This window comes from Triticum dicoccoides, chromosome 3B (genome assembly GCF_002162155.2).
Source record: "Triticum dicoccoides isolate Atlit2015 ecotype Zavitan chromosome 3B, WEW_v2.0, whole genome shotgun sequence".
NCBI lineage: Eukaryota > Viridiplantae > Streptophyta > Magnoliopsida > Poales > Poaceae > Triticum > Triticum dicoccoides.
Window position 1 is genome coordinate 223,858,383 of NC_041385.1, and position 13,715 is coordinate 223,872,097.

Below are 13,715 nucleotides of genomic sequence, written 5' to 3' on the forward strand. Positions count from 1 at the left end.
CCCGATCCAGATCTGGATCAGGAAGGGGAACGAGCTGCGCCGACGCCGTCGCCGCCTCGTCCAGCCACCCGCCACTACTTCGCCAGAGCCATCGTGTTGCCGGAGGACCTCCTCGTCCTCTACCCCGACCCCGCCCCCCTCGGTCCCCGAAGCTGCCCGACGCCGCTCCGCTGTCATCGCCGTCATCTCGCTGCCTGGAATCCCGTCGTTGTCGCTGGATCGCCTCCTTGTCCCCCTTCCCACCGGTCGCCATCACGCCTCGACGCCGCCCCGCTGTGGTCGCCGTCACCTCGCCGCCCGGCGCCGCCCGGAGCGTCCTCGCCGGCCTGCCTCCTCCTCCTCGCCGGCCTGCACCTTGTCACCACGTCGCTGTCGTCTCCGTCTCCTCCCCGCGCCCCACTGCCCCGATCCCTGCATCCCGCAGTGAGCCCCGACTCCTCCCCTCCTCTGTCTCACGCGCTCACCGCGGCCGGGTCGTGCCCTGGCCACGCGCGGCGCTCCATCCGGCCGCGCCACTTCGGGCGCACCCCCGCTTCGCCTACGCCCGGGGCCGCGCCTCCCCCACATGGCCTCGTTCGCCTCATGCGTCCCCACTGGCCGCTTGTCGGCTCCCCAGACAGCCACCCCGTGTCCGTCCCACGGCGACCTTCTACTGCATCGTGCCGGTGCGCCGCTGCGGCCGCACGTCGCTGTGGCCGCCGGTGCCCAGCACCGTTTCCTCCCTATCGGCCTGGGCGGGTGCCCAGCGCCTGCAACCAGCGCCTGCCCCGTTAACCGCTGCCCGAATCCACTATGGCCCCTGTGCCTATGACACATGGGGCCCGCCCCTGGAACATTAAAAAAAGAGATAAAAAAGAATAATAAATAAAAATATTAATTAATTAATTAACTTAATTAATCATGTTTAGTTAACCTATTTAACTATTGTTATTTAATTAAACAGTAATTGGATTAGTTAAACCCTAATTGGAATAAACAGAGTATGACACGTGGGACCCACACGTCAGTTTGACCAGTCAACACCTCTGTTGACTGCTGATGTCATGCTGACGTCATGATGACGCCAGCAAACACTATTCTGGATAATGTTGGATTAAATTAATTGGATAAATCCTAAAAATGATTTTAAAACTTTAGAAAATCATATAAAATAAACCGTAGCTCAGATCAAAAAACTTTGTACATGAAAGTTGGTCAGAACGACGAGACGAATCCGGATACGCAACCCGTTCGTCTGCCACACATCCCTAACATATCGAACACGCAACTTTCCCCCTCCGGATCACCTGTCCGAAAACGCGAAACACCGGGGATATTTTCCCGGATGTTTCCCCCTTTCGCCGATATCACCTACTACCGTGTTAGGGCACACCTAACCCCGCTCATTGTCATGTCATGCATCGTCAAGCTTATGTTTGCATTGTATTCATTGTTTCTTCCCCCTCTTCTCTCCGGTAGACTACGAGACCGACGATGCTGCTGCCCAGTTCAACTACAGAGTTGACGACCCCTCCTTCTTGCCAGAGCAACCAGGCAAGCCCCCCCCCCTTGATCACCAGATATCGCCTATTCTCCTCTATATTGCTTGCACGAGAGTAGTGTAGCATGTTACTGCTTTCCATTAATCCTATTCTGATGCATAGCCTGACATTGTTGCTACATCTGTTGATACCTTACCTGCAATCCTAAATACTTAGTATAGGATGCTAGTTTATCATATGTGGCCCTACATTCTTGTCGGTCTGCCTTGCTATACTATCGGGCCGTGATCACTTGGGAGGTGATCACGGGTATATACTATACATATATACATACTACAGATGGTGACTAAAGTCGGGTCGGCTCGAAGAGTACCCGCGAGTGATTCACGGATTGGGGGCTGAAAGGACCTTTGTCCTGATGGCCCTCTGTGTGGATCTTTGTGGCGGAGCGACAAGGCAGGTTGAGACCACCTAGGCGAGAGGTGGGACTGGCCCTGGTCGGCGTTCGCGGTTGCTTCATAATAACACGCTTAACGAGATCTTGGTATTTGATCTGAGTCTGGCCACTGGCCTATAAGCACTAACCAACTACGCAGGAAAGATATGGGCACTCGACGTCGTGGTATCAGCCAAAGCCTTCTAGATGTCAGCGACTAAGCGGCGCGCGCCGGATTGGAACGTAAGCCTGCTCTTGTATTAAGGGGGCTAGTTCTGCTTTCGGCCACCCACGCAACGTGCAGGTGTGCAATGGGCGATGGGCCCATACCCCTGCGCCATAGGAGTTAGACCGGCGTGCTGACCTCTCTGTTAGGCCTAGGTGGGGCTGTGACGTGTTGATCTTCCGAGGCCGGGCATGACCCAGGAAAGTGTGTTCGTCCAAATGGGATCGAGCGTGTTGGGTTATGTGGTGCACCCCTGCAGGGAAGTTTATCTATTCGAATAGCCGTGTCCCTCGGTAAAAGGATGACCCGGAGTTGTACCTTGACCTTATGACAACTAGAACCGGATACTTAATAAAACACACCCAGACAAGTTCCACAGACAACCCGGTGATCGCTTTTCCACAGGGCGACGAGGGGAGGATCGCCAGGTAGGATTATGCTATGCGATGCTACTTGGAGGACTTCAATCTACTCTCTTCTACATGCTGCAAGATGGAGGCTGCCAGAAGCGTAGTCTTCGATAGGACTAGCTATCCCCCTCTTATTCTGGCATTCTGCAGTTCAGTCCACCGATATTGCCTCTTTACACATATACCCATGCATATGTAGTGTAGATCCTTGCTTGCGAGTACTTTGGATGAGTACTCACGGTTGCTTTTCTCCCCCTTCCCCCCCTTTCCTTTCTTCCTGGTTGTCGCAACCAGATGCTGGAGCCCAGGATCCAGACGCCATCATCGGCGATGACTCCTACTACACTGGAGCTGCCTACTACTACGTGCAGGCCGCTGACGACGACCAGGAGTAGTTTAGGAGGATCCCAGGCAGGAGGCCTGCGCCTCTTTTGATCTGTATCCCAGTTTGTGCTAGACATCTTATGGCAACTTGTTTAACTTATGTCTGTACTCAGATATTATTGCTTCCGCTGACTTGTTTATGTCGAGCACTTGTATTCGAGCCCTCGAGGCCCCTGGCTTGTAATATGATGCTTATATGACTTGTTTTACTTTTAGAGTTGTGTTGTGATATCTTCCCGTGAGTCCCTGATCTTGATCGTACACGTTTGCGTGCATGATTAGTGTACGATTGAATCGGGGGCGTCACATAGGGGGTGCGCCCTACCCTCCTGGGCGCGCCCTCCACCCTTGTGGCCGCCTCGTGGCTCCTACAACTTCATCTCTAAGTCTCCTAGTTTGCTTCTGGTCCAAGAAAGATCATCGCGAAAGTTTTATTCCTCTTGGACTCCGTTTGGTATTCCTTTTCTGTGAAACTCAAAAACAGGCAAAAATCATAAACTAGCACTAGGCTCCATGTTAATAGGTTAGTCCCAAAAATAATATAAAATAGCATAATAATGCATATAAAACATCCAAAAAAGATAATATAATAGCATGGAACAATCAAAAATTATAGAGATGTTGGAGACGTATCAGCCGGCGCAGCAAGGCGAGCAATTGGTGGGTGTCGGGGGGCAGCGAGCGGGCGCATGCGAGAACTGCCACGGCAGGGGCGAGTGGCAGGGGCGTAGCGTGACGTCTATGGCGACTGCAGACAGCAGTGGGCGGTGGGCGGCAGCTGTGGGGTGACGTGCGAGGGCGGCATAGCCGGTGGGGGGAGAACAGGGCGAGGCAGGGGAGCGCACGGGGTAGTGGCCGGAGCGGGGAGGTGGTCAGCGGCGGCGAGCTACGGCAACAGCGGGAGGCGAGCGGGCGCGGTACGGCAGAGACGGGCCGCAGATGAGACACGGCTAGGCGCGTGCTTGCATGTACAACAAGGCGCAGGGGCAGGCAAAGCTCGACGGACGGCAGTTACATAGCGACGGCAGAGCTCGGAGGCGGCAATGTGTCTAGGCGATGGTGGACAAGCTAGCTAGGGGGAGCGTGAGAACTAGCGGAGAGGGGGAGGAAGAGAAGCTCATGGCCGTGTGGTAGAGGAGGGCAGCTCATGGAGGTCTTGTGGTTGCCGAAATCAATGACGGAGCTTGTCGGGGCCATATGTGAACCTACTATCATGAGTCTATGTTTCATATCCGATCACCCACTGGGGTGTGCCTGCTTTAGAGTTTTAAGAGGTCTTCCACTCCACTCGTCTCATGTTGAGTCGAGTGTTTTGTCCGAACCAGTGGGAGCACACAGAGTGCACCCACTGGGTGTAGTCTCCGAGACCACGGTCGACTGCTGGCAGTCGGCTGAGGTCTGATAATGTACTTTTTTTTAACCCACACTGGGCGGACCATGCTGAGTGTTGATCTAGATCAGTGGGGGCACGCTAAGTGCACCCACTGGGTGTAGTCCCCGAGACTACTGTTGAATATTTGATTCGGCAGTAGTCTTAGAGTAACTTTCACTATCATTATCTTTTGTTTCTGTCGACTGACATATCCCTCTCGCTGACTGCAGAGGTCTTGTGATCTTGGAGCTCGACTTTCTGAGTTGAACAAGAAGCACATCAGCCTCGAACTTGATCTTGAACTGGCGAAGAAGAACCTCAAGACTGCTCAAGAAGAAACAACCATCATGGGAGGTAACCAATCGACACTTGCCTACCCCCTAGCTCGCGCCTTTCAGTGTTTTTTCTTTCAGTCTCTTTGAACCGAGTGACTTCACACGAGTAGATGTGTGTAGTGAAAACCGTCAGCTTCAAGCTTGTCAGAAGAGTGTTGTTTCTTTAGAGAAAATGCAGAAAGCTCTGGAGAAGAAGGATCTGGATCTTGCTGCTGCTCAGAAGGAGGCGCGAGAGAAGATGCTCAGAAGGAGGCGCGAGAGAAGACAGCGCTTGCAGACAAGAAGCGGGCTTCGGTCGGCAAGTTGGAAGAGGAGAACTCGAAGCTGAAGACTGCCATCACTGAAGCCAATCGGGAAGTTGAGCAACTAAAAAAGGACAAGGAGAACCTGACCAATGAAGTCAGAAGCCTCAGAGCCACGACGGGTGAGCTGGAGTCCTATATTGGACAATTTGCTGCAAAACTGGTCCTAAAGCTTGAAGGTATCATCGTTTGACTGGTTAGTTGCCGTCGACTAGAATATCTTGTTATATTGTCGACTCACTATTTTTCTTGATCGTGCAGAACTTTGCCAGGACTTTGAGGCTGAGATTGGGTGGGTCAAGACGGGTCTTGACCCCATAAATTGTCCTGTGAAGGATAACGTTGTGATGAACTTGCTGTGGTTGGAATCACGCATGGACAGTGTTGTTGCTTATCTGGCGCGACTGAAGGCGGCGATGACTCGGGTTGATGCCAAACTCTGGCCTCAGGCGGAACTTTCACAAGATCTCGAGTCACTGATGACTTGACTAAATCAGATCCCTAGCCGAGTGCAGGAATAAAAGAAATCATCCGCTCGCTGTGGCGCTGACGTTGCCTTGTCGTTGGTCCGGGTACACTGCAAAGACGCCAGAGAAGACAAGTTGGCGGCTCTGAAGGTTGTGAATACTAAGAAGCACACCTTCCAGTCCTTCATGGACACCTTCCTTGAGGCTGCCACTCGTATTGCGGACATCATTGACCTTGACAGCTTCTGTGATCCAGCCAGCCCTTCCCCTGACGAGTGAAAGACATTATGCTTTACCTTTATTTGCCTTGGAATGCCGAGTGATTTTGTAATCGCTAAAAACTCCTTCGGTCCTGATGCCCGAGCACTTTGGTTCGTGGTCTGGAACCTTTGGATTTATCCGAACTTGGTTTATCTTTGAATATGTCATGTTTGTCTTCGAGTGTAACTTGTTCTTCACTCGGATTAGTTCTTGTACTTTTGATGCAGTTCTGAGGAAGAGGTCGCAGTCGACCTGTACCTCGTCGTTCTTGCGGATCGAGTTGGAACGACCATTGGACGAGCCCTTGGCAGCATTGATCAGCTCATCAGCAAGGCACTCAGCAATGGTCTTGACGTTCCTGAAAGCGGTTCACCTTGGCGTCAGCTGTTGGATGAGCCTTTGGCAGCATTGATCAGCTAATCAGCGAGGCATTCAGCAATGGTCTTGATGTTCCTGAAAGTGGTTCGCCTTGGCGACACGCTCAATCTCGTCCTTCTTCTTGATGGTGCAATTCTGAGGAGGGGGTCGCGGTCGACCTGCACCTCACTGTCCTTGTGGATCGGAATGGAGCGTATGGCTAAGTCCCCGAGCGAGAAGATCAGTTTTCACTCGGAATGTACTTTCAAACTTAGGCGAGTACTGGACTGCAGCTAAGCCCCCGAGTGGGAGGATCGCTCACCACTCGGTAAGATTTTTCAAGCTTAGGCGAGTACTGGACTGCAACTAAGCCCCCGAGTGGGAGGATTGCTCACCACTCTGTAGGATTTTTCAAACTTAGGCGAGTACTGGACTGCAGCTAAGCCCCCGACACTACAGGAATCGGCTACTTTGCCGTCTACCACGGCGGACGGCAAAGGCATGGTTGGCGGACGGCAAAGGTCTTTGTCGTCTGCCACGGACGGCAAAAGGCTCCGACAAAGTAAGATCCGGCAAAGAGCTACTTTGCCGTCTGCTTTTGGTGGCAGACGGCAAAGGGGCCTTTGCCATCAGCAGCGGACGGCAAAGAAAGCAGACGGCAAAAATTGTGCTATTAGTCCGTTAGGTGGCTAACGGCAAGCCTTTGCCGTCCGCCGCTGACGGCAAAATTTGTCCTGCCTTTGTCGTCCGCTGTATGATGTCAGCTAGACGTCACTACATGGCAGGCGTTTGTCGTCCGCCGCTGACGGCAAAATTGTTTACTCTTTGTCGTCTGCCACTGTAGGCAAACTAACCAAATGGGTCAGCTCCCAGGAAGCACAGTTGGCTGCCACGTGGCTTCTTTGCCGTCCGCGGCTGACGGCAAAGAGCCTGCATATTGGCTCTTTTTTCTGTTTTTTTAATCCAACAATTTTCACAGCAAATATATATGACATATATAGATATATTTCACAGGGCTATTTAACAGCAAACATATGACATATCCAGCACATAAGTTTCATCGTACATACATATATAGTTCCATCCATTCATACATAGCAAGTTGCACATACACATAAGTTGCAACCATTAGGAAGTTGCACATACATATTACAATGCAAAGTTTCATCAAGATAGCAAGTTCCATCGTAGCAAGCTAGAAGAATACTAGAAGAGAATGAAATAAAAAACAAGCACTCCATCATAGCAAGCTAGCTTCCGAGAAGTGAATGAAATCTGCAAAATGGCAAATAAGAAAGTTAGGAAAAGGTGACTAGAAGAAGAAGACTAGAAGAAGAAGCATGCCATCGTTTGTGAGGTAACTTAGGTGAAATGGATCGTTTATGAGCTAACTTAGGTAAAATGCATCATTTTAGAGCTAACGTAGGTAAGATGGGTCATTTTGGAGCTAAGGTAGGTAAAATGGGTCATTTTGGAGCTAACATAGGTAAAATGGGTCATTTTGGAGCTAACGTAGGTAAAATGGGTCATTTTGGAGCTAACGTAGGTAAAATGGGTCATTTCAGAGCTAACGTTCGTAAAATGGATCATTTTGGAGATAATCTAGGTAAAATGGATCATTTTGGAGATAATCTAGGTAAAATGGGTCATTTTAAAGCTAACTTGGGTAAAATGGATCATTTATAAGCTAACTAAGGTAAAATGGGTCATTTTAGAGCTAACTTAGGTAAAATGGATCGTTTATGAGCTAACTAAGCTAATTATGTCGTTTTTTACATAAGTAAGCTAAGTACATGTCATTATTGAGCAAACCTAGTTAACTAAGCATATTATAACTAACTTAGGTCATTTTGGAGGAAACAAAGCTAAGTATAGATTGTTTTAGAGCTAACTTAGGTAAAATGGCTGGATTTGGAGGTCAGTAAGCTTATTAAGTCGTTTTGGAGGAAAAGAAGCTAACTCTAGGTCATTAAGGTAAGCATATTGGAGGAAATAAAGCTAAGTCTAGGTCTTTATGCATTTGTTAAGCAAAAAACTAGAGAAACTTACTGTGATCATGGAGGTGTAAGAGCGGGCTGGCTCGTGCCAGTAGCTGGAGAAGGATCGTGTGATGCTTGTCTGGAGTTACGCTGCACCAAATATCATTTCCAATGTTTCGTTAGCATGATGACACTCAAATGTTAAGACTAACAAGTAACGTCCATTCAAACCCGCCACCAGATATCATCACCTGCTCTGGATCAATGGGAATCTGGCTTGGCTTCCCCTTGACTTTCTTGTAAGAGGCAGTGTGGGCCATGGCATATAGGTCGTACCCCTCTGGCACCTTATCCATCTTATTGTAGCATGCCTGAAAGAGAGAAACAAAGTAAATTAGTAATTAAAGGGCTCAAGCTAGCATGATGAATGAATTGCATTAATCATGAAGCAAACCACATACCCAGTTCCGCCCGAACTGATATAAGCTGGAGCTACCTTGATGGTGTGGCACACCTTCAATTTGGGCACGTTTGTCCTTGGCCTCAGTCGGCTCCCCTTCCATCTTTCAACACCTGCCATGACAAAGAGTAAACGAAATTAGTACAACATAAAAAAAATACCGACATGAATAATAATATGTATATCACTTAAGTGTATCATCATCAAGTACAACATAAAAAAATTGAATACTTGACACTACTAATAATCTGGATCAGTATCATCAATAAATGCATAAACATAATCATCACTATAATCAATGACGGGCTCATAGGGTTCAGTGGCATCAACATGTGGAAGGCCACCTTGACGTAATCGGTCAAGCATTGACAGGTCATCCGCAGCAGTAACCTCTTCTTGTTCCGGCTCTTCTTGTTCCTCCTCTGGGGTGATGTGGGATTCACTGTTGCTGTCTACTTCAATGTTTTGGGGTGAAGTATAGCAGTTCTTGAAACACTTTTTGGAAAGACGTGTCTCTTGGAAGAATTCTCCTTCATATGTGTCTGGGTTAATGTGAGGTTCATAATCCTCTTCCTTTGGGGGAGATAGTCTAGCACGTGGCGGCACTTCATAAACGACATCCCAACCTTTCAGATTTGGATTAGTTTGGCAGGCCCACGGTAGATAGAATACTTGGGTCGCCTGTTGAGCCGTAATATAGACATCAGGAACATCTTAATGGGTGCTTTGGTTGATTTCAACTAGCCCAATATGTTCATGAGTCCTTCTAGTCTCCTTCGACTGAAACCAATAACATTTGAAGACTACGACATTCTGTGGGTTTTCACCATAGAATAGAAGGTCATAAATTGCTTCAACTCTCCCATAATACTCGGTACCTCCTTCGCCGATAGCAGATACACAACAATTTGTAGACTTTTGGTCGGCCATAGATAGCTCTTTGCCATAGGTACGAAAGCAATACCCGTTGATGTCATATTTGTCAAATGAACGGACCTTATAGTCAAAACCATTAGTGACTTGTCTCAATTCGGCGTCCATAGACTCTGAATTAGCCTACAAGTTTAATATGATAGGGTTATTGCATTACGCACAAATTAGCGAATGAAATGAAATTGTCTAATAGAAATTACTGCTTGTTTGAACCAAGAGATGAAACCGGGATAGCCGCCTCCTTGCTTTGCGAGAAGCTCATACTCTTCAACGGAATCCTTTTGATCAGCGCTCCATACGAGAATATGGCGACGTATCGACTGTGTGAAATATCCAGGAATAAGAGCAGTTCAAAGGAAATAGAAGTTGTGAAACAATGTACCGAGAACTTACTCGATGTACGGCCGCACTTCTATCAGGTTGTTGAAGATATACAACGAAATGGTCCGCCATTCTTCGTTATCCAAAGATACTGGATTTGAAACACTGGCTGGTGCGAGATTCCCTTTGAATAGGCTGAGGTCGGATCCACCCTTTTTAGGGTCATCAGCATTGTACCGATGCTTCGGATTATGCAATTGACGATTTTTGGCTTCGTAGTGTGCTTTCACGAAGTTTGCCGCCTCCTCGGTGATGAATGCCTCAGCCATCGATGCTTCAATTCTACGTTTATTTTTACATTTTTCTCGAAGCATCTTTTGCATCCTCTCAGTTGGGTAGCACCAATGATTTTGCACGCCCCCCCCCCCAATCTTGCCTCGGTCGGGAGATGCAAAATCAAATGTTGCATTGGATTAAAGAAGCCCGATGGAAAGATCTTCTGTAACTTGCAGATCAACTCCAGTGCCAACTCTTCCATTTCTTCTAGCACGCCAGGCGATAGTTCTTTCACACAAAGAACACGGAAGAAATAGCTGAGTTCTGCCAGTACTAGCCATTCATCCTCAGGGATGAAGCCACGCAACATCACCGGCATTACCCGCTCAATCCATATGTGCCAATCATGACTCTTGAGACCAAATATCTTCAATTTATCAAGACTCGCTCCCCTCTTTAGATTCGCTGCATACCCATCGGAGAACATCAACTGCATTTTCACCCACAAGATAATTTCCCTCATAGCTGGCCTTCCAAGATTGAACCATGCCTTTGGCTTCGTCCAGTTCTGCTTTCCTTTCGGTTCTTTCATGTTTTGTAACGGCCTATCACATAGCGCCTCCAGATCGACTCTAGCCTTAGTATTATCCTTTGACTTCCCATCTATGTCGAACAATGTACCAAAAAGTGCCTCGGCGATATTCTTCTCAGTGTGCATCACGTCGATGTTGTGTGGGCAAAGGAGGTCTTTGAAGTAATGCAGATCCCATAAGCATGTTTTGTGAGTCCAGACATGCTTAGAATTATACCCCTTGAAGTATCCTGGATGCTCTGGATCTGGCTCGAGAGCGTTTAACTGATCCAGGGTCTGTTGGCCTGTCAACACAGGTGGTGCAGAGTTTTTTACAACTCTACCTCTGATGAAGTTCTTCTTGTCTTTCCTGAACTTATGGCGAGGATCCAGGAACTGTCTATGCATGTCGAATCAAGAAAACTTGCAACCGGCCTGAAGCCAATGAAACTCAAGAGCTCCCTTGCATGTGGGGCAGGGGAACCTTCCATGCACACACCAGCCAACGAATAGCGCATACGCCGGCAAGTCATGCATCGAGTACATGTACCAGACACGCATTATGAAGTTCCGTTTGCTATAGGCGCCGTATGTCTTGAACCCATTATCCCAGGCTTCTTGCAATTCGTCCTTAAGCGGCTGCATGTACACATTCATATTTTTCCCTGGATAGTTGGGCCCTGGAATTATCAACGTCAGGAAAATGTTCTTTCTTTGCATAATCTGTCCAGGGGGAGATTGAGTGGAAAGACAAATACGGGCCAACAACTGTATTGGGCTGCCGTCATACCAAACACACTGAACCCATCTGTGCTGATGCCGACTCGAGGATGCCTCGGATCTGCCGCTTTGTCAACATGTAATTCATCAAACTTTTTCCATGCAACACCATCCGATGTGTGTACCATCATCAGATTCCCATCTGCATCTAGTTCGGTTCTTTTGCCTGTTTTGTGCCATGTCATCTGTCTAGCCGTCTCTTCGACCATGAAAAGACGTTGAAGTCTTGGTACGATTGGCTTATACCGAAGAACACTAACGGGGATTTTGGTTTGTGTCTTCTCACCCATACCGTTATCTACCACAATATACCTGGAAGACTTGCAAATGGGACAATAGTTCAAGTCCGCATAGTCAAGCCTAAATAAGGCACATCCTTTCTCACAGGCATGTATCTTCTCATAGGGCATCTTCAGTGCACGGAGAATTTTGTCCGACTGGTACAGGTTTGCAGGCATTACATGGCCTTTGGGTAGAAAGCGTCCAAATACTGTCATAATTGCGTTGTAGCATTCTCTGCCCAAGTTGAACTGAGCCTTCAGAGCCATTACTTGTGAGATGGCATCCAACTAACAAAGCTCAGTGTGCTCGTGGAGCGGACGTTTTGAAGACTCCAACATTTCATTGAAGGCCTTTGCAGATTCCTCCATCTCCTCGTCCGAATCCCGAGCATCATCATAGTCTTGCACAATGGTTTCCATCCCGGTACCATGCTCGTCGGTGCGACGATGATCCACCTCAGCTCGGTCATGTTGGGCAGACTCACCATGAAATGTCCACACCGTATAATCGGGCGTAAAACCACTCTTCTGCAGGTGTTTGCCCATTTCATCCTCTGTCCTGTTTTCCCAATTGCCGCACCGAAAACAGGGGCACTAGGTTTTCCTCTGGCCATTTGCAAATGCGGCTTGCACAAACCCCTTGGTTTTTATGAACCATTCAGCGCTCCATTTGTTCTGACCGGTGTGACCGGTATACATCCACGCACGATCATTCATCTTGACTTTCAGAGCTACTGGACACACAACAATTATATATATAATTCACCATGTGTATATTCATCAGTTGATCTACTTTGTCAATTTTATTACGTCCATGCAACCTACACTCTAATAGGTAATGATAGGTCCTAATCCCACCCCAGTATGTGTAGATTGGGTTCATTTTCCCATGCTATGCTCCGGATCCAACGCAAAATTTTGGCAGCACCTCCCCGTTGTTCTCCTGATACACGTCTCTGCAATAAACAGAGAGGATGTGTACCCGGAGAACAACAGGGGAGGCACTGACGAAATTTATGCGTCGGATCCGAGCAAAGCATATGGGAAAACGAACCCAATCTACACATATTCGGGCTATCCATGGATAGCGTTGGACAATTCGAAAGAATCAAGGTTATAAATATTCAAATGCATGCATATTTGTAACTATGACGCTTTCGAACGGAAGACACATATTGGTTACGCATACTGATGATTCAAGACAAATATATAGCTAGCTATCAAATTTCATCGGCACGAACACTGGAACAGAGCAAATAATTAATGGGGGAGGAGGACATGTCATTTGTGCTCACACACGAACGAAGGGGCAGAGCTCATCAAACACACGGCGAGGTCGTCGAACACCAAACCTCGCAGCGATGAAACAACTGCACATTTAAATCTACCAGATCAACACAATTATATATGATGTTTTTCATAACAAAATCGAAAAATATATGACCTAACTAATAATTCATAAATATATGACCTTCTTCTTCTTTCTTTCTCTTCTTCTTCTTCTTTCCTTTCTTCTTCTTCTTCTTTCATCTTTTTTCTACTTTTTTACTTCTTTTTGTTTCTTCTTTTCTTCTTCTTCTACTTCTTTTCTTCTTCTTCTTTTTTCATCTTTTTTCTACTTCTCTTCTTTTCTTCCTTTCTTCTTCTTCTAGTTCTTTTCTTATTTTTCTTTTTTCATCTTTTTTCTACTTCTTTTCTTTTCTTCTTGTTCTACTTCTTCTACTTCTTCTAATTCTTCTCTAACACTAACACTATCACAATCTAGCACTAACAATTAAACAGCAAAAAATAATGAAAAAACAGAAGAAAAAAAGTAGTCCCTCACCGGAGCAATGGGACGGTGATACGTCTCCAGCGTATCTATAATTTTTGATTGCTCCATGCTACATTATCTACTGTTTTAGGCAATATTGGTCTTTATTATCCACTTTTATATTATTTTTGGGACAAACCTATTAACCGGAGGCCCAGCCCAGATTTGCTGTTTTATGCCTATTTCAGTGTTTTGAGGAAAAGGAATATCAGACGGAGTCAAAACGGAATGAAATCAACTGGAGAAGTTATTTTTGGAAGGAAAGCCACC